The 20,841-nt window shown below is 45.6% G+C and overlaps 1 long non-coding RNA gene across 1 annotated transcript in view; it reads right to left on the bottom strand.

Moving 5' to 3' along the window:
• The window catches only part of LOC123384251, an 87,398-nt gene extending 67,689 nt beyond the window's left edge, over positions 1 to 19,709 (bottom strand). The window contains exon 1 of the long non-coding RNA XR_006595011.1: positions 19,374 to 19,709. This is a non-coding gene — a long non-coding RNA (uncharacterized LOC123384251). The remainder of the gene's footprint in view (positions 1 to 19,373) is intronic.
• Positions 19,710 to 20,841: the final 1,132 nt, after the last annotated feature.

Here is a 20,841-nt window from a genome sequence, read left to right on the forward strand (position 1 = left end):
TGAGGGTTGGACAGCAGTATGTATTCGTGATCGTTCTTTTATTGCGGCCAAATTTGCGTGCAGTAAATCCACAGATAAGTGTACAATTTAATGAGTTTTGAGCCACGGACATACCCATGCAACCACCACTCCCAGCAAGACAGAGAACATTTCTATTGTCCCAGAAGGTGCCCTCGTGGACCTTCCGGTCCATACCCACGGCAACCATTGTTCTCCTCGCGTAGATGCGTTCTCCCGGCTCACAAACCGCGTCCACGTGTAATCAGAGAATGGGTGCTCGTTAGCTTTTGAGATTCACCCATATTGTTGCCTGTGTCAGTTTACTCTTCTTTCCTACTCAGTGCTTCATTGTATAAATCCATACAATTGGTTCGTTCTGGTGTCAGTAGACGTTCTGGTCGTACCCATTTTTATGGACATGTGTTCTCTCTTCTCTTGAGTGAACGAAATGGTTTCGTGGCAGGAAGGTTGGGTGTTTAGCTTTTTATGAAGCTTCGATGCAGTCTCCAAAGTGGGTGTGCCATCTTTCATCGCCGAGAGTTCTAGTTGCCCTACAACCTTGCCAGCAAAAGATAGGACTCATCTCTTGAATGTTGATCATTCTGATGGATGTGAGTGGTACCTCACTGTGCTTGTGTGTTTCTGTGGCGACTGATGACACTAAGCAACTTTCCATGGGCTTGTCGTCCGTGTGTGCGTCTTCCTCATGAAGGGTCGACTCAAGTCTTGCTCTGTGTTTGTTTCTTATTGAGTTTTCGGGATTCCTTCAATATTCTGGATACAGAAGTTCTTTATCAGATACATGTATGGCAAATATCTTCTTCTTATCTGTGACCTGCCTTTTTTTTTTTTTTAAATTTTTTTTTCCAACGTTTATTTATTTTTGGGACAGAGAGAGACAGAGCATGAACGGGGGAGGGGCAGAGAGAGAGGGAGACACAGAATCGGAAACAGGCTCCAGGCTCTGAGCCATCAGCCCAGAGCCCGACGCGGGGCTCGAACTCACGGACCGCGAGATCGTGACCCGGCTGAAGTCGGACGCTTAACCGACTGCGCCACCCAGGCGCCCCTCAATATTTCTTTTTTGTGGCTAGTGCTTTCTGGGACCTAAGAAATCTGCCTGCCTCAAGTTTATGAAGGCACTCCTATATGTATTCTGCTAGAAACTTCATAGTTCTAGCTTGTGTATTTAGGTCTCTGATCTACCTCAAATTAAATTTTGTGTGTGATGTGAAGTGGAGGTCAAGGCTCATTTTTTCCCATACGTTTTGCTACTTTTCCCAGTCCATTTGCTGCAAAAACATTTCTTTCTCACTGAAGGTGCCATTGCCCTGACACCTTTGTGAAAAATCAATTGACTGAATGCATATAAATCTATCTCTGGATTCTTCATTACGATCCATTGATCTATTTCTCTGATTCTGTCAATACCACACCATCTTGATTACAGTAGCTTTCGATGGGTTTCGAAAGCAGAAAGTGTGTGTTCTCCATCTTGGTTGTTTATTTTCATGACTGTTTTGGCTATTCTAGGTCCTTCGCGTCTCCCTTGAAATTGGAGAAACAATTTGTCAGTTCTACAAAATGTCTCACTGATATTCAGATTGGAATTGTGTTGAAAGGATAAACATCCATACTTTGGTTTGGAAGAAATCTCACCTTAGCAACAATGAGGCTCCAGGCCACCCCCATGATTTATCCATTTAGACCCTTCATTTCTCTTAGCATCGTTTCCTACTTTTTATTTCTTTTTATTTTTTAAAACATTCATTTTATTTTTGGGAGAGTGAAAGTGGAGGAGGGGCAGAGAGACGGGGGCAGAGGCTCTGAAGTAGCCTCTGTGCTGACAGGCTGATGGCGGTGAGCCTGACATGGGGCTCGAACTCACGGACCGCGAGATCATGACCTGAGCCGAAGTCAGACGTTCAACTGACTGAGCCCCCCAGGTGCCCCTGTTTCTTACTTTTTAATACGCAGGTCGTGCACACCTTTAAAATTATTCTTAAGTGTTTCATGTTTTTTGGTGCTATTAGCAAGGGAATCGTTTCAAAATTTCATTTCCAACTAGAATAAAAAATAGAATTGATTTATATGTTTTATCCAATGACCTTACTAACAGTACTTATTGGTCGCAGTGGTTATTTTTCTATATTCTTTAAGAAATATTCTTTATTTTTCTATATTCTTTCCTTGAGTTAGAGCATCTGTCTGCATGGGGAGGCTCGTGTTTTCTTTCTAATCTATACAACTTTTATTTTTATTGCTTTATTATAGTGGTGAGGGTGGACTTTCTTTTCTTGTTCCCAATTTTAGGGGAAAAGCCTTCGGTGTTTCAGAAACAAATAAGATGTCAACTAGGATTTATTTTCTTTTTTCTTTTCTTTTCCTTTTCTTTCCTTCCTTCTCTTTTCTTTCCTTCTTTTCCTTTTCTTTCTTTTTTTTTCTTTTCTTTTTCTTTTCTTTCTTTCCCTTCCTTTTCTTTCTTTCTTTTCTTTCTTTCTTTCTTTCTTTCTTTCTTTCTTTCTTTCTTGGCAAAAGTTTATTAGAGTACAAGGTCAGGAAGGAAGACTAGTATGAAAGCTCTCTTTACGGAGAGGAGGCGTTCAAAAGTGAATGCCTGGGACATAGGTCAGGGTCTTTGTTTTATAAGGTTTGGGTCGCCCCCGCCCCCCACTTTCTTCTCCCTTGTTTCTTCTCAGGTTCTACCCTTATTGGCTAGGTAGCTCTATATGCCGAGTCATTCCTTTTTGATTGGCTCGTTTCTGTTGTGTTATGGGGTGGTCTGTGGCCATACCGTGAACTCGGATTTTCATATACGCACATCCCTTATCAGATTGAAAAAGTTCTCTTTTGTCCAAGTTTGCTGACAGCTTTGGTCATGAACAAGCACTGAATTTGGTCAGATACCTTTTCTGTACCTTTGAAATGACCATATGGTTTTGCCCGTTTATTTTATTAATATGGTGAGTTAGAATTGGTTGATTTTAAATGTTACGTGACCTTTACATTCCTTGAAAAAACTCTCCTTAATTACGATGCAGCATCATTTTTCCTACCATTGAATTCATTTTGCTAATGTTATGTTAGGGATTTTTGAGTCTGTTTCATGAAGAACATTGGTCTATAGTCTTCTAATAATGCCTCTGTCACCTTCTGGGGTCAGGATTATGCTGACTTCGTAAGATGATTTGACAAATCCTTCCTTCTCGGTTTTCTAAGAGTTTGTGTAAAAGTTGCATTATTATTTTTTCTTTGTGTATTGAATAGTACTCGCCAGTAAAACACTATGGGCCTCGAATTTCCTTGTGAAAAGAAACCAATAGTAAATCCAAATCCGTTAAGAGACATCGCACAATTGAGAGTGTCTATTTCAGGTTGTGTCAGTTTGGGTAAGTAATGTTTTTCAAGGGATTTATCCACTTCCTATAAGTCGTTGAATGTATCGTCATAGAGTCTCTCATAATATCCACCCTACACTTTGTTTTATGTCTTTTACGTTTGTTTTGGCTTTTTTGGGTACATTTTTAAATTGATTTTCATTTTAAAAAAGCTTTTGCCGGGGCGCCTGGGTGGCTCAGTCGGTTAAGTGTCCGACTTCAGCTCAGGTCGCGATCTCGCGGTATGTGAGTTCGAGCCCCGCGTCGGGCTCTGTGCTGACTGCTCAGAGCCTGGAGCCTGTTTCAGATTCTGTGTCTCCCTCTCTCTCTGACCCTCCCCCGTTCATGCTCTGTCTCTCTCTGTCTCAAAAAAAATAAATAAACGTTAAAAAAAAATAAAATAAAAAAGCTTTTGTTTACTTTTGAGAGAGAGGGAGAGTGTGTGTGTACGCAAGCGAGGGACGGGCAGAGAGAAAGGGGAACAGAGGATCTGAAGCGGGCCCTGCACTGTCAGCAGAGAGCCCGATGCGGGGCTCGAACTCACAAATTGTGAGATCATGTCCTGAGCCAAAGGCAGCCTGCCTGCCTGACTGAGCCGCGCAGGCGCCCCTATGTTTCTTTTGTTTTAGGTTTCATTTCAGATACTGGTAGTTTGTGAGTTTCCCCCCTGATTTCTAGATCAGTTCTGCTAGGGATTTTAGGAGATGTATTGAACTAGAATCGACATATAATAAACTGCACATGCTTAAAGTTTACAATTTGACGAGTGCTGACACACACATACCTCTGTAAAACCATCACCACAACCGAGATAACGAATATTGCCATCACCCATTAAAGTTTGCTCATGCCTCACCATAGCTCTTTCCCTGCCTCTACCCTAGTTTCCATACAACCACTGATCTGCACTTTGTAGCCATCAATTCGTTTGCATTTTCCAGAAGTATATATAGACAAATTCACTCGGCATGACTTTGAGATTTATTCATACTATTGCACGCATCACAAGTTCGTTCTTCTTTACGGCTAAATAGTATAATGTTCTAAAGAAATGCCAAAATGGCGCCTGGGTGGCTCAGTCAGTTGAGCGTCTGACCTCGGCTCAGGTCATGATCTCACAGCTTGTGGGTTCGAGCCCCGCGTCGGGCTCTGGGCTGACAGCTCGGAGCCTGGAGCCTGCTCCCGATTCTGTGCCTCCCTCTCTCTCTGCCCCTCCCCCGCTCGAGCTCCGTCTCTGTCTCTCTCAAAAATAAATAAAAAATTAAAAAAGAAAAAAAGAAATGCCAAAATGTATGTCTTCGTTCACCGGGTGATAAACATTGGTGTTTTCCAGTTTTTGCCCATAATCAATGAAACTGCTCTCCACATTTATGTATAAACCCTTGCACGGTTATATGATTTCATGTCTCTCCCCAGAATGAGATTGTATAGTAAGGTTTTCCTAAACTTTTTAAGAAATTATTCAACTGTTTTCCAAAGTAATCATATAATTTTATATTCTTATCAGCACTGCATGAGAATTCTAGTTGCTATCTTCTCCAACATTCCATGGCTAATTTTTAAAAACGTAGACGGACCCTTATCCTGTAATGGTTTTTCTATTGTAGTTTAAATTTTATATTATACTTTCAATTTGCAGTTACCGACTGACAGATGATATTGAACATCTTTTCGTGTGTTTATTTGCGATCTGTGTATCTTCTTTGGTGAAACATGTGTTCAACTCTTAAGGCCATTAGAAAAATTTTTTTTTGTCTTCTCTTTGAAGCATTGTAAGAAGTCTTTATGTATTGTGGACAAAAGCCTTTTTGTCAATTATCTGTTTTGCAAATATTTCTCCCAGGTCATGGCTTGCCTTCGTCTTTTCTTAACGGTGCCTTTGGGAAAACATTAAAAAAATTTTTTTTTTATTTTAAAAAATTAAAAAAAAATTTTTTTACATTGTGATGAGGCCCACCCAACATAATTCTCTCATGATTCAAGTTGTGGTATATGTCAACAGTTAGTTCCTTTTTGCTGCTGAGTAGTATTTCATGGTATGGATATACCATAGTTTATTGAACCATGCACCCAGTGACGTTCATCTGTATTGTTTTTTTGTCTATTATTTTAAAATTTTTTTTAATGTTTATTTTTTATTTTTGAGAGAGAGTGCAAGCAGAGGGCGTATGTAGAGAGAGGGGGTGGACAGACGATCCCAAGAAGGCTCTGCGCTGACAGCAACGAGCCTGATGCGGGGCTCGAACTCACGGACTGTGAGATCATGACCTGAGCCGAAGTCGGACGCTTAACCGACCAAGCCACCCAGGCGCCCCGCCCTTCTATCTTCTTAACAGAGTCTTCGGCAGAGGAGAGTTTTCAAAGTGTGATGGGGCTCACTTTATCAGTGTTTCCTTCCACGGATCATGCTTTGGAGAACGAGCGCAAGAACTCTTTGCCTGGCGCCACACTCTGAAGGTTTTCCCTTTTGTATTCTTCCAAATGTTTGATGTGTAGTATTTGGCTCAAGGTTCGTTATTTTGCCGATGGAGATCGAATTCCTCCTCCAGCACCGCTAGTGGAAAGGCCGTCCTTCCTCTGTGAAATAGCTCTCACACCTTCGTCAGAAGTCAGTCAGGCCTGTGAGTGTGGGTCCGTGTCCGGGTTCTTCGTCCTCCTCCACCAATCCCACACTTGTCTGGAGCCCTGTAGCTCCAGAATAAGCCTTAACGTCAGGTAAAGCCATTCTTCCTACTTGGCTCTTTTGTTTTAGCTGTCTTAGGGCCAGTGCCCATGTACGTTTTAGAATATCCTTTCCCATGTCCACAACAACACTCGGACTTGGACCGGAATTGCATTAAACGCATAGACCAGTTTGGGGTGAATCGGCGTCTTTCTTCTATTGAATCTTCTAATCCATAAATAATGGCACGTTTCTCCATTTGGTTAGATCTCCAGTTCTTCAGTATTTTATAATTTTCAGCATTTAGATTCTGCACAGGTTTCTTGTTTGTTTGTTTGTCTTTTAAGTTGCCACTAAGTACGTTGTTTTCCTTGGAGCAATTGTAAATACTGCTGCTTTGGGGGAGCAGTTTTTGGGGCACAGCCAAACGGAGCAGAAGGCGTAGAGAGTTCCCACATGCCCCCTGGCCACGGGCACAGCCTCCTTCATTATCAGTATCTCCCCCCAAGAGGGGGTCACTTGATACAATTGATGACCTACACCGAGCCAGCCTTATCACCCAGAATCTATAGTTTACAGAAGGGTTCACTCTTGGTGCGGTGTTCAGGCAAATGTACAATGATATGTATCCACCATTATAGTATCATCCAGGGTGGTTTCACTGCCCTAAAAATCCTCTGTGCTCCCCCTGTTCACCCCTCCCTACCCCTCTAGCCCCACAACCACTGGTTTTTCTACGGTCTCCATAGGTTTGCCTTCTCCAGAACGTCGTATAATTGGATGTAGCCTTTTCAGATTGGCTCCTTTCATTTAGTAATATGCGTTTAAATTTCTTCTTCGTAGCTTGAGAGCTCATATCCTTTTGGCCCTGAATAATGCTCTGTTGTTCGGATGTGCTACAGGTCGTTTATCCATTCACCTGCTGAAGGACATCTTGGTTGTTTCCAAGTTTTGGTAACGATCAACAAAGCTGCTACATCTATCCGTGTGCAAGTTTTGTGTGAACATGGATTCTCAACGCCTTCGGGGAAAAACCAAGGAGCACGACTGCTGGGTCGGCCTAGTAGGACCACATTTAGTTTCCGAAGGAACTGCCAACATGTCTCCCCAAGTAGCCGCGCCATTTTGCGTTCCCACCGGCAGTGAATGAGGGTTCCTGCTCCTCCACACCCGCGCCCGTACTCGGCGTTTTTGGTACTCTGGATTTTGGTCTAAGAGGTGAGTAGTGGTACTTCCCTGTTTCAGTTTGCATTTCCTGGATGACGTGATGTGGGGCAGGTCTTCATATGCTGAGTTGCCATATTTACATCATGCACGAGGGGTCTTTGCTTACGGTCGTTGGCCCGTTTTGAAATCAAGCTGTTTGTTTTCTTGCTGTTGAGCTTTAAGAGTCTCTTACAGGGACGCCTGGGTGGCTCAGTACGTTAAGCGTCCGACTTCGGCTCAGGTCACGATCTCACGGCCTGTGAGTTCAAGCCCCACGGCGGGCTCTGCACTGACAGCTCGGAGCCTGGAGCCTGCTTCCGATTCTGTGTCTCCCTCTCTCTCTCTCTCTGCCCCTCCCCCGCTCACTCTCTGTCTCCCCAAAATGAATAAACATTTAAAAAATTTAAAAACAAGTGTCTCATATATTTGGGAGCACAGTTCCTCTATCAGACATGCCTTTTGCATATACTTTCTCCCAGCCTTTGGCTTATCTTTTCTTTTTCTTTTTTTTTTTTTTTCGACAGTGTCTTTCACAGTGCAGAAATTTTTAATTTTGATGAAATATAGCCTGTCACTTTTCTTTTCAAGGATCATCCTTCCGTGAACTTCAGACATGCTTCTCACTTCCCCCCAACTCCTTAGGTGGGGCAGGATGGCTATTATGGGCTGGAGTTTGGCGTTTCCCTCCTCCCGGTCAGTAAGGCGCAGACGAAACCCTAGCAGGTTAGTCTCTGGTTAACCAGTTTCTCGGAGGTCACACCTTATCAAGAACACAGTGCTCGGTCTTATTTCAAAATGGTTCCTGCCCCTGCCAGGAGGATGAAGGGAATCTTTCTCTGCTACTCCCTGGGAGGGTCTGGCCGACCTTGTAGAGGTAAAATACACAAACGTATGGGGCCTCCCAGTGACTGGGCCCCCCTGGAGTCTCTCCCACTTGTCCACGCCAAGCCTCCCACAGTTTGTCAATTTAAGAGTTTGGTTTTCCCTACCTGGTCGCTGGCTCCCCAGAGGTCCGTGGGGGTGGGTTTCCGCCCCGGCGACTGGTGATGCACTGTTTTTCCCTGTTGGTCTCTTCAAGTTGCTGTTTGCCCTGTGACCTCACTCTGACAGACCTGAGACAGCCTGTCCGTTTTTTTCCAGTCTGTTCATGCTTGTGCTTGCTTTCAGGACAGAGCGGCAACTTCTAGCTTCCTCTGCGCCAGACCGGAAGCCAGAAGCCCCGCATTCTGTTTTAAATGTTGGTTTCCACGCGTTCTTTGTCAGCAGATACAAGTGCAATTGACGTTCGCGCGTAGATCTTCTGTTTTGCAACCTTGCTGAACATTTATTACTGGCAGGAGGTTTGGGCGGCGGGGGGGGTGGGGTGGGGGGTGGGGTTTGGAGTTGATGTGAATGTCATACGTAGACCATCAAGTCACGTGCAGATAGAGACAGCTTTATCCGTACTTGGCAGTCTCTGTGTGCCTTTTATTTCCTTGCCTTGCCTTATTACGGTAGCTTCAACTCCCAGCACCGCGTTAATCTTAAGAAAGTATCCCATCCTTTATTGTAAATTATGACGTTAGCTAAAGATTTCTGTAGTTGCTCATCATTGGGTTAATATCCCTTCTATTCCTAGCTCGCTGAGAGTTTTTACTGTGGATGGATATTGAATTTTGGACCTGTTGAGATGACCATCTGGTTTTTGTCTCTGGTCTGCAGATAGGAATTACGTTGATTTATCTTCTAATATTAAGCCGGTCTGAGTTCCCGGGATAAATCTCACCTCGTTATGAGATATTACACGCATATACGAATGGATTCAATTTGCAAGGATCTTCTGGGGGTGGTTTGCATCTATGTGCGTGAGGGGTACTGTTCTGTCGCTTTCTACTATTATAATGTGTTTGTCTGGTTCTGATCTCAGAGCAGTGCTGGCTTTTGTAAATGAGTTTTGAAGGGTACTCTTCACTTCTATTTTCTGGATGAGTTTGCATGGAATTGGTATTATTTCTTCCTTAAATGTTCAGGAGAATTCACTAGCAAAGCTATTTGGGCTTGGAGTTGTCTTGGCGAAAAGGTTTTAAAGTTCAAATTCAATTTCTTTTAACAGTTATAGGACTGTTCAGGTTATACGTTTCATCTTGAGTGAGTTTGGTAGCCTGTGTCTTTTAAGGAATTTGTCCATTTGATCTCAGTTACTGAATTTACCGACAAGACCTTGTTCATAATATTCACTTAATACCCTTTTTCTCTATTGGATCTTCAGTGATGGTCTCTAATTCTGTTATTGGCAGTTTATATCTATCTTCTTTTTTCTCCTTGATCAATCTGAACAGAAATTTACCAATTTTACTGATATTCTCAAAAAATAAGCTTTTGATTTTACTGAGTTTTCTGCATTGTTTTTCACCTTTCGCCTGTATTTGGGGTTCACTTTCCTTTCGTTGTTATTTTTTAAGGTGGAAGTTTAGGTCACTCAAGTTTTTTCCTACTTTCTTTTTTTTTTTTTAATTTTTTTTTCAACGTTTATTTATTTTTGGGACAGAGAGAGACAGAGCATGAACGGGGGAGGGCCAGAGAGAGAGGGAGACACAGAATCGGAAACAGGCTCCAGGCTCTGAGCCATCAGCCCAGAGCCTGACGCGGGGCTCGAACCCACAGACTGCAAGATCGTGACCTGGCTGAAGTCGGACGTTTAACTGACTGCACCACCCAGGCGCCCCATCCTACTTTCTAACATATGTGTGTTACTGTCTGAAGTTTCCTTCTGAACCCGCAAATTGGAAGTCGTGTTTCAATTTTTCGTCAGTTCAAATATTTCATCCTTTCTATTGCGATTTCTTCTTTAACTGATGGATTATTTAGAAGTATACACTTTGGTTTTACATATTTGCAATTTTCCAGATATTTTGATATGGATTTCTAATTTAAGTCCGCTGCATTCAGAGAATATTATTTGCATAATTTCAATCTTTCTGAATTTACTGCACGTTGTTTTACGGTCCACAGTATGATCTATTGTGACGAATGTTTTCGGTGCCCTTGAGGAGAACGTGTCTCCTACTGTGGTCATTCACAGCACAGTGTTCTATATCTTCCCTGACTTTCTGTCTGTTTTACCAATTATCAAGAGAAGGCTGCTGAAAACCACAATTAACTCTGGACTTGTCTATTTCTCCTTTGAAATCTGTCAGCTTTTGAAGCCCTATTACTTGGCGTGTGCATATTCAGGACGATTAGGTTCTCTTGATAAACAGTCCCCTTCAGCACTATGAAATGGTCCTCCTTAGCCCTGTAATATTCTTCACCCGTAAACCCGCTTTGTCGCATTCAGCCGAGAGGCTCCAGCCTTCTTTTGGGAAGCATTCGAATTGTATGTTGCCCTACCTTTTCACTCCTCCTCGTAAATCTTGTAGTGAGTGTCTGGTGGACAGCACAGAGTCGGGTATTATTTTCTACATCCAGGGCCGCAATCTCTTCCTTTCAACTGGTGCGTCTAGACTATTTGCAGCTAATGTGAGAAGGGATACGGTTGAGTTTAAGTGACCTTGTCGCATGCTTTCCTATCTCCCATCTGTTTTCCGTCTCCTCTTTTTTTCTTTTTTCCTTGTGGCTGGAGAGTCTCAAGGCCACAGCGCAGGGACTGGGAATGCAAACAGGGTCCTGGTCTCCATGAACTGAGCAGAGTTTGGGGTTCAGGGAAGCCAAGTGGTGAGGACCCGTGAGTCAGAGAAAGGAGAGAAAGCCGAACGCAGAGAGGACACTAGACAACTGGCGGAGCGTTCCTCTTGAGGCTAGCCGAGTGGTGATCACCGCATGTGGCCAAGGAATGTATCGACGTAGTGGAAAAACACCTCGAGAAGCCAACAGGGAGACCATTGCCTGGAGCTCACGCTGGGCCGGCACCCGTCTGGACTCTCGAGACCCGCAGTGCGAAGATGTCGCAACGCGTGAGGCATCGAGTATGGCACCCAGGCACCCCCGTCTTAGCTGTGGCTGGTTTTTACCTTACGGGTTTCTGCTTTTATCGTTATTATTTTCTTCACTCTCGTGCTCGGGCCTAATTTGCTCTTCTCCTTCTAGCTTCCTGAAAGGCAAATTGTATCACTGGGTTTGAAACCTTTCTCTCTTTTCCACTACAAACGAAAACAACAGGTAGACCTCCACCACTGCTTCGACGGCATCTGACGAGTTTTGGCACGTTGAACTTTCGCGATGGTTCGGTTTAGTGTTTAAGATTTCCTTTGTGATTTCCTCTTTGATCCATGTGTTATTTACAATGTGTTGCGTAATTTCCAAGTGTTTGGGAGCTTTTCTGGATATCTCTTCTATCGATCTCTAATTTAATTCCGCTGTGTTCATAGAAAGATAAAACACCTCTGCAGGGTTTCAATCGTTTGAAATGTACTGAGACATTCTGGGGCCCAGCATACGGTCTATCCTGATGCACAGACCTTGCCACGTAGGTCTTTCCACGTGTACACGAAAGAAGGGATATGCTGCAGTTACTGGGTCTGGTGTTCCACAAAGGTCCCTAAGGAGAGGTGCTTGACAACGTCGCTAGAATCTTCTACAGGCTGATTTTTTGGGTCTAGCGTTACTATTGGTTTCAGAGAGGAAGTGGTAAAAATCCACTTATGACTGTGAATTTCTCTATCCCTTTGGCTCGCCCGAAGTTTCACTTCGTGTATTTTGAAATTTTGGTACTAAGTACGTACCCATTTGTGATTGTGATGCTTTCCTGATGGACCGCAAAATGTCTTCATTACCATCATGAAACGTTGTGTTTTATCTCTGGTGATACTTCTTACAGTCGACTTTTTGTGTGATATGAGTGTAACCAGACCAACTTAATTGTGCTCGCTGTTTGCATAGTCTATTTTTCTCTATCTTTTTACTTTTAACCCACTATGTCTTTATGTTTTCATTATTTCTTATCGATCACACATAGTTGGAGCTTGCATTTTTAAATCTAGTTGGACAAGATTTGCCTTTTAATTGGAGTTGTTCAGCTCATCTGTATTTTAATAGAATGATTGATAAGGTCGGTTTAAGCCTACCCTTGGCTCTGTGTTTTTAATGTGTCTTTTTTTTTCCTTCTCTGCTTTTTGCCTTCTCTTGGGTTGACAGTTTTTTTTTTTAATTCCTCATAGCCCATTTTAGTTCCTTGCTATTTTTTAAAATATGCACTTTTACACTTTGTTGTTGTTGTTGTTTTTAACATTTATTTATGTATTTATTTATTTTTTGAGAGAGAGAAGGAGACACAGGATCTAAAGCAGGCTCCAGGCTCTGAGCTGTCAGCACACAGCCTGACGCGGGGCTCAAACTCACAAACTGTGAGATCATGACCTGAGCCGGAGTCGGACGCTCAGCCGACTGAGCCACCCAGGCACCCCTATGCTTTGTTTTTTTTTTTTTTTTTTTAATTTTTTTTTTCAACGTTTTTTATTTATTTTTGGGACAGAGAGAGACAGAGCATGAACGTGGGAGGGGCAGAGAGAGAGGGAGACACAGAATCGGAAACAGGCTCCAGGCTCTGAGCCATCAGCCCAGAGCCTGATGCGGGGCTCGAACTCACGGACCGCGAGATCGTGACCTGGCTGAAGTCGGACGCTTAACCGACTGTGCCACCCAGGCGCCCCTGTTTTTAATGTTCATACCAGGGATCATACAATGCACTTTTTTCCCCCATTAAAAAAAATTTGTGGTAAAATACACAAATAAAAAATTTACCATGTAATCGTTTTTAAGTGTATAGTTTCAGTGGTATTAAATACATTCCTAACGTACTAACATAGCCATCCACCTTCAGGACCCTTTTCATCTGCTAAGACAGAAACTCTGCCTTTCACCATTAAGTGCAATATTAGCTGCCGTTTTGTTTTGTAGATACCCTTCACCAGGTTAAGGAAGGACCCTTTTGTTCCTCGTTTAGAGAATCTTTATCGTAAGCGGATGTTCAATTTTGTCAAGTACCGTGTCGTACCAAGTAAACCCCATTTGGTAATGATGCACGCTGCCATTTTGTATGTTGCTGGATTTGATTCGCCAGTATTTTTTTGGTTCACCAATATTTTGTTGATGCTTTTTGTGTACACGTTCATGAGGTGTATCGATCTTTGGTTTCCTTCTAATATCTTTGGTTGTAATATCAAGGTAACGCCGGCCTCATAAAATGAGCTGGAAAGTGTTCTCCCCTCTTCTAGTTTCTGGAAGAGCTTCAGCAGAACTGATATTATTACTTCATGAAACGTTGAGGAGGACTTACTTGGAAATAAGCTGGGCCCGGAGTTTTTGCTGTTGGAAGATTTTACACTAAAAATTCAATTTCTTTAATAGATATAGGCGTATCCAGGTTATCTCTTTCTTCTTGAATGAGTTTTGGTGTTTTGTGTCTTTCAATTAACTTGTCCACATCTTCTAAATTGAATTTATGGCATAGAGAGATCACCTTATTATCTTTTTAATATCTGTAGCACCTGCAGGGATAGGCCATCTTTCATTTTTTTTTTTTTTTTGATATTTACAATTTGTATCTTTATTTTGGTCTGATTGTCTAGAAAGTCATCAAGTGTACTGATCTTTTCAAATAACTTTTGGGTTCACTTGCTTTCTCTATTTTTCTATTTTTAATTATATGAGTTTCTGCTCCTATATATTATTTCTTTCCTTCTTTCCTTGGGTTTAATTTGCTCTTTTTCCAGTTTCTACAGTGGGATCCTAGATTATTTACTTGATACTTCCTATGTGATCCATGGGTTATTCAGATGTATGTTGTTTAATTTCCCAGCGTTTGTGGATTTTCCGGATATCTTTGATTGATTTCCAGTTTACGTCCGTTATGGTCAGAGAATATTTTAATTCCTTTTCATTTGGATTCCTAAAACTAATTTAAGGTTAGTTTTTTCATGACCCAGAATATGATTTATTTTAATAAATGCCCCATTTGCACTTGGACGGACAAGTATTCTGTTACCATTGGCTGCAGCGGTCTAGAACTATCAACTGGACCAAACCAATATGTTACCCAGGTCTTTCATATTTTCCTGATGTTCTGTCTTATGCCATTGATTACTGAGAATGAAGCGATTAAGTCCACAAGTATAATTGTGGAGTTGTCTATTTCTTCTTTCAGTTCAGTCCAATTTTGTCCCACGTGGTTTGGGGCTCTGCCATCGGGGACGTCCATATTTGGGACTGTTGGGTCTTTGGAAATGGAGTCTTCTATCATCACGTAGTAGCCTTATTTTGACCTGGTAGTTTTCTTTGAAGTCCTCTCTTTCTGACATGAATGTAGCCACTTCTGCTTTCTTTTGATTAGGATTAATTTGGTATATTGTTTTCCATTCCTTTATGTTTAATCTATCAATATGAGCCCGCAAACCTTTACCGTAAAGAGCCAGTAAATACATATTTTTGGTTTTGTGGTCACCTATGGTTTCTTTTTTTTTTTTAATTTTTTTTTTTTAACGTTTATTTTTGAGACAGAGAGAGAGCATGAACGGGGGAGGGGCAGAGAGAGAGGGAGCTATGGTTTCTGTTTCTTCCTCCTCCTTCTCTCCTTTGTAACCCTTAAAACTTGTGAAAACCATTCTTTAAAACAGGACATAGGTTGCATGTGGCCTGTGGGCCAGTTTGCCGGTCCCTATACAATTATATTTAAGGTGTATTTCTTATAGACCGCATCTAACTGGGTCTTTTTTTTTTTTTTTTTGGATCCAATCTGGTCATGTCTGTTTTGAATCCCTGTGTTTAGATCATTCACATTTAATACAAGTATTGCTGTAGTTGAAGTCAGATCTTAACATTTTATGATTTTCCTGCCTTTCTCATTTTGCCCCCATGTTGCCTTTTCTGCCTTTTGAAATATTTGAAAACTTGTTTTCAACAAAATAAATGAAACTTTGTTTCATTAATTGTTTTGTCTACGGCTTTTGGCTAGCTCTCTTTCTGTTACTTTTTAGTTGTTGCTTTGGGTATCCGTCCCTCACTTTTCACAGTCTGTTTAGAGTTAAAGTTTTACCACTGCATGTAAAATGTACTCACAGATTAACCTCTACCTTCTCCAGGCTACCTCCCCTCGCCTTCTCTGTCATAGCTGTCCTGTGCGTTGTATCTACAGACATTGACTCTCCCAACGTCACGGTGGCTTTTTAATGTCCTATGTAGTTTAAAGTACTTCAGAGGAAAAAGAAAAAATAGTCAATTTGCCCAAATATTCACCTTTGCTAATGCTGCCCTTCCTTCATTGCTGATGCTGTGAGTCTTATACTGTATCATTTTCTTCTTGTCTGGGGAACGTTCTCCCGCATTTCTGTTAGAGCCGGTCTCCCCGCGAATGGATTCCGAAGTTGTTTTTCTTCTGGGTGTGTCTTTATTTTGCCTCCGTTCTTGAAAAATGCCTTTGCTGGATTTCAATTCTCAGTTGCCAGGTCTTTAGCCACCTATTTTTAAAGATATTGTTTTGTTTCCCCACTGTTTCTGATGAGAAATCTTCAGTCATTATTTCCCTCCATGTAACGTATGCCTCTTCTCTGGCCACCTTCAATATTTTTCTGTATCTTTGGTTTTCAGTGACTTCATTCTGATGTGTGTGTGCGGGGGGGGGGGGTGGTAGGGGGGTTCTTTGAGTGTATCCTGTTTGGAATTCTGTAAGCCTGGAAATTTAGGTTTTTTGATCTATTTAGGAAAGTTCGGCCATTATTCTTTCAAAAAAATTTTTTTTGGATTTCAGTAGAAACTACAAATTTGGGGGCCATTCAAAATAAAGACATTGTGGAGATGCCCAATAATATATAGGGCCTACGATGAAGAATACCATAGAGGTGCTGGGGTGGCTCAGTCGGTTAAGGGTCTGACTCCTGATTTCAGCTCAGGTCATGATCTCACAGTTTGTGGGATCGAGCCCCGAGTCGGGCTCTGCGCTGACAGCACGGAGCCTGCTTAGGATTCTCTCTCTCCCTTTCTCTCTGCTCCTCCCTCTCTCTCTCAAAGTAAATCAACTTAAAGAAAAGTTTAGAAAATACCATATTGTATACTTTTAAAAACTTGCTAAAAGGGTGGATCTTATATCAGGTGCTCTCACCACAAGAGAGGACAGAGAAAGTGGGGGAAACTTACAGGTGGCAGGGGGAGGACGTCATTGATAGTGACAATGGCGTCACAGGTGTATTCCCCGCTCCAAACACACCAATTATCTATAGTTTATAACTTAAAATATAATCTTTTGTAATTTATAGATTATACATCTATAATTCAATGCATTAAATATCTATAGCTTTTTCTGTGTCAATCATACCTCAACAAAATAGTTCAATTTTTTTTCTGCACCAATCTCTTCCCTTTCAGGGATTTCAACAGTGAGAGTGTCAATTAGTCCCCAAGACGCTCAGGTTTTGTTTTTTTCTCTCAGTTCTTCGGATGAGACAAGATCTGTGAATCTTGTTTCCAAACTTCCTATCATTCTCATTCTATTAGGCCATCCCCTGTGAAATTTTTTATATCAGATACTTTGTTTCCCTGCTCTAAAATTTTGGATTCATTTTTTTTTTTAAATGTTTATTTTTGAGACAGAAAGAGCACGAGCAGTGGGGGGCGGGGGGGTGGGCAGAGAGAGAGGGAGACACAGAATCCGAAGCGGACTCCAGGCTCCGAGCTGTCAGCACCGAACCCGACGCGGGGCTCGAACCCGTGAACCCTGAATTTCGAACCCGTGATTTCGAACCCTGAAATCACGACCTGGGCCGAAGTCAGACGCTCAACCGACTGAGCCACCCAGGCGCCCCTGGATCCGTTTTAAATTAACTTTTCTTTCAAAAATATTTACCTCTACAGAAAGGCTTCAAAAGCACCGAGTGTGTCCAAATACCCCTCCCCCCAATTTTCCCTAATGCTGGTGTCTGACGTTGCCAGGTACTGTGGCCTGTTTGCCAAAACTAAGCCGCCAACTTCGGTACGTTCCCGCTAACTACACCCCAGACTTTACTCAGCTTCCCCCAGTTTGTACACGAACGTCCTTTTCTTCGTCCCAAGGTTCGGCCCAGGAGGCCACATCACATGTGGCGATTCTTTGTTAGAGCTTGTCTTTCTGTGCCAGAATGTCCGGTTTCCCCTTCATTTCAAGACTGTTCCGCTTTACCTCCTGAAGGCTAATTAGAACAGCTGCTGCTGAGTCTTTGTCCAATAATTCCAACATCTGGGTCACCTTAGGGATGTCATCTCTTGATTGCCTTTTCCCTGGAGACTTGCTCAGATCTTCCTGGTTCTTGCTATGCCGAGTAATGCTGATTGTCCTCCTGGACATTTTGTTTGTTTTTGTTACGTGGGGAGACTGGATCCCTTCAAAGATGCCCTGGGGGATGTTGCTTTTCTCCCTCGCCTCCCCTCCCGCGCCCGCCCTTCTGTGTTAGCAGGCGGTGTACCCAGCTAGGTCCACGGTGCCACCTCCTTCTTGCCTCTGTCTGTTCAGCCTCCCGGGCCCTGGCGAGCTGTCCGCAAGCGCCCAGTGCACATCCCGTCGGCTCGGAGGCCAGGGTGGGACTGCAGGGGGGAGGCCCCTCTTGCGGGAGCCCTCATGGCACCCTCTGCCCCGGCTGTGGGTAGGGCAGGACTCGGTGGAGAGTCGGGAGCCCCTGCAGAGCTCCCGATGGCTTTCTCTCTGGGTGGCGACCTGCCTTCCAGCATCCAGTGCTGTGGCACCCGGTCCTTCAGGCATGTCTGACTCTCTCCCTCCAACCCAGGAGGACCACTGGGCTCGGAGTGGGCTCCTGCTCCCTGGACCGCCCGCAAGTCCCTGCAGGCCGTCTGCTGGGGCAGCTGGAGGGCTCCCCGCATTCTCGTCCGTTCTCCCGGAGAGAACGCTCTTGTGCTGCCCGCTTCCTGGCGTCTGAAAACCCTGCTTTCTGCTTTTCCTGTTTAGGGCGGGAGGGCAAATCCGGGGCCTCTACGCTATCGTGGCTGGAAACGATCACGCCAAGCTTTAAGGGGATGTTAAGCACAGACCTTGCTTCTTTCCCTGCAGGACACCCCCTGGCCCCCATCACCAGGATGTTCCTCTGCCCGGCAGCCCGGAGCTCCCCCCCCCCCCCCCCCCGCCCCCTCCGGCCCTCTCCCTGCGCGACATCCAGCCGCCCTGTGCGGAGGGCTGGGCATCCTCGGGGAGGGAGTCGCCGAAGCATGCGTCTCTCCCACCTGCGCCCCTTCTTTCAAAGCCTGACCCCTTACATGAGCTGGCCGCTCATCGGTGCCTCCCCAACAGTTGTGTGTTAGTCTCGTCAAGAGTTTACACTCGCTCTCCATGGGCGTTTCCGTGACCGCCAACACTGTTTCTCCTCTACGGCCCCCTGCGGGGTGGATGTGGGTACCGAGCTCTCCTTTCCCCGATGACGATGCGGCTGACGCCCAGGGCGATTCGGTCACCTGACCAGAGCAGGTGCAGAGGGCCACGGCTTCCCCTGCACTGTGGGAGGTGGGGAGGTGGAGGCGCCCACCGCAGAGGTGGATTTGGCTTTGGGGTCAGAGACCTAGGAACTGCAGCCCCCTCCCGCGTTTGCTCTCACGGGCCCTCCTTAGAGGCTCGGGCCTTCCTTCACTGCAGCTTGAATTTACCCCGGCTACAACGGAGTGTGGAGGAAGGTCCCCCGTTGGGTGTGTGTTGGGGGGCAGGCCCCTGCTGAGCTCCAGACAGCAGGTCTCTGAAAGGTATGGATTCAACCTGTCCCTTGTCAGCTCCAAACTCCTCAGTGGCTCCCACGGCTCTTGGAATAAAAACCACTCCCGCCAGTGTCCTGCAAGATGGTGTGCGCCCCAGCTCTGCTCATCACCCCCACCTCACCACCCACCCCGGCCTCTCCCTGCACCCGTTTCTCCTTTCCAGCCACCTGGCTTCGGTTCTGTGCCTCTAGCTTGCCACGGCCGCTCCCACCCCAGGGCCTTTGCACGCACGCAGCTCCCTCTGCCTCATATTATCCTTCCATGTTCCGCATCATTTAAAACTCATTCATCCTTACAATCTCAGTTCAGATCTCCTTTCCCTGAGAAAGGTTTTCCCAGCTGGCCCTCTCCCCAGGCCCTCTCCCTTGCTGGATAGTCCCCTCTATTCAACTGCCGCCTGTGGGCTGTTTATTTATAGTGAGTTTTCTTACCAGAGCTGGGGAGGAAATGGGACTGCGCTGTCTTGCATCCACAGGAGGAAATGGCCCTTCCTCGGGGGCCCAGGAGGCTGCCAGGACTGTGTTCACCAGGCCCTTCTGACCTGAGGCCCATTACACGTGAACCGAGTTTAACTGGTCCCTGAAAAGCTCCAAAACAAAACAAAAAACCCCCAAACAAAAGCTCTCTGTGGCCTGCCTGTCCTCAGAACCTCCGCAGCACGCTTTCCAGAGCAACTGGTGACAAGCGTGGGGTGGTGGCAAGCCGGGCTCCCACCGCCCCGTGTGGGCACCGTGCGTCCTCGGGCGCCCGCCCCCGCCCCGTGCTGAGCTCGGCCCACCGGCCTTCCTTCCGGCAGCTGGGAGCCTGCCCCCAGCTGCCCTCTCGCCTGCCGCTAAGGATCCACAGGTGTGGCCGCAGGCAGCGATCAGGTGCAGGGCAGGGGCCGCCTGGGTGGAGGGTCCCCAGCCCCTCCCAGCAGGTACTAGCTTCCACACCCCACACCCTGGGTGGACGTAGGATAACCCGCTGTGTGCTGGGCACACTGCTTACGAAACTCCTCCAGGGGTTGCTAGGAACGCCCCCCCCCCCCCCCGGTTGGTACAAGAAAGTGAGCATTTGAGGTGGGCCTGCGGGATCCTTCCAGCACCCTGCCTCACTCAGCCCCAACCCCCCGGGTGCTGGGGGCGTGGTCTGCGTCCAGCCTCCCTCAGGGCTGGCTCCCCCTTTGAGGCCGCTGGGAACCACCGTGGCCCGGAGCAGGGTTCCCACAAGAGGGGTGAGCTGTTCAGGGGTTGTATACAGGTGGCACTGCATAGATACCCCTGGATGAGGAAGCTGTCCGTCACCACCCTGGACCAAGCACGCTGGGGGACACCGCGGAAATCCACTGAAACCCCGCTGGAGGAAAGGGAGGGCGTCGCATTAAGAAGAGGCCTGTAGTTGTGACTGAGCGGAGGCCTCCTACACCCCCAGCCCGGTGGGGGCAGGGCGAGGCGGCGGAGGCTCCCCCACAGTGAGTGTTCTCACTGTGCTCATGGTGAATGTAAATCAGGCCTCAGAGCTTTCCAACCTGGGGGTTTTGCTTTTCATTTTGTTTTCCTGACTGAAGAATGCTCCCTCCCTGGACTCATCTCCAAGGCTCTCAGGACCCCAGTGGGAAGTCCGTAAGGACCTGTTCCACGTCTTGAGGGAGCACTGGCTCCCCGGATGCCCCTGCCCTCACGTCCCTGTCCCCCTGCCCCCCAGATGGGAAGAGAGAACCAGGGGCCGTCAGGAGGGAGAGCAGGCCCGGGCCCCGGGGGCGTCCCCTCCGGAGCCCTATCCACGGGGTGGGTGCAGGGACCCCCGCCTGGCCAGCGTTCTCCAGAGCTGAGCTCTGGGGGGTGCGGGGCGCAGGGCTGAGCGAACTGCTCGCATGATGACAATGTGTCACATGTGCGTGGGGCCTGGTACTTTTCC

This window comes from Felis catus, chromosome A3, assembly GCF_018350175.1.
Source record: "Felis catus isolate Fca126 chromosome A3, F.catus_Fca126_mat1.0, whole genome shotgun sequence".
NCBI lineage: Eukaryota > Metazoa > Chordata > Mammalia > Carnivora > Felidae > Felis > Felis catus.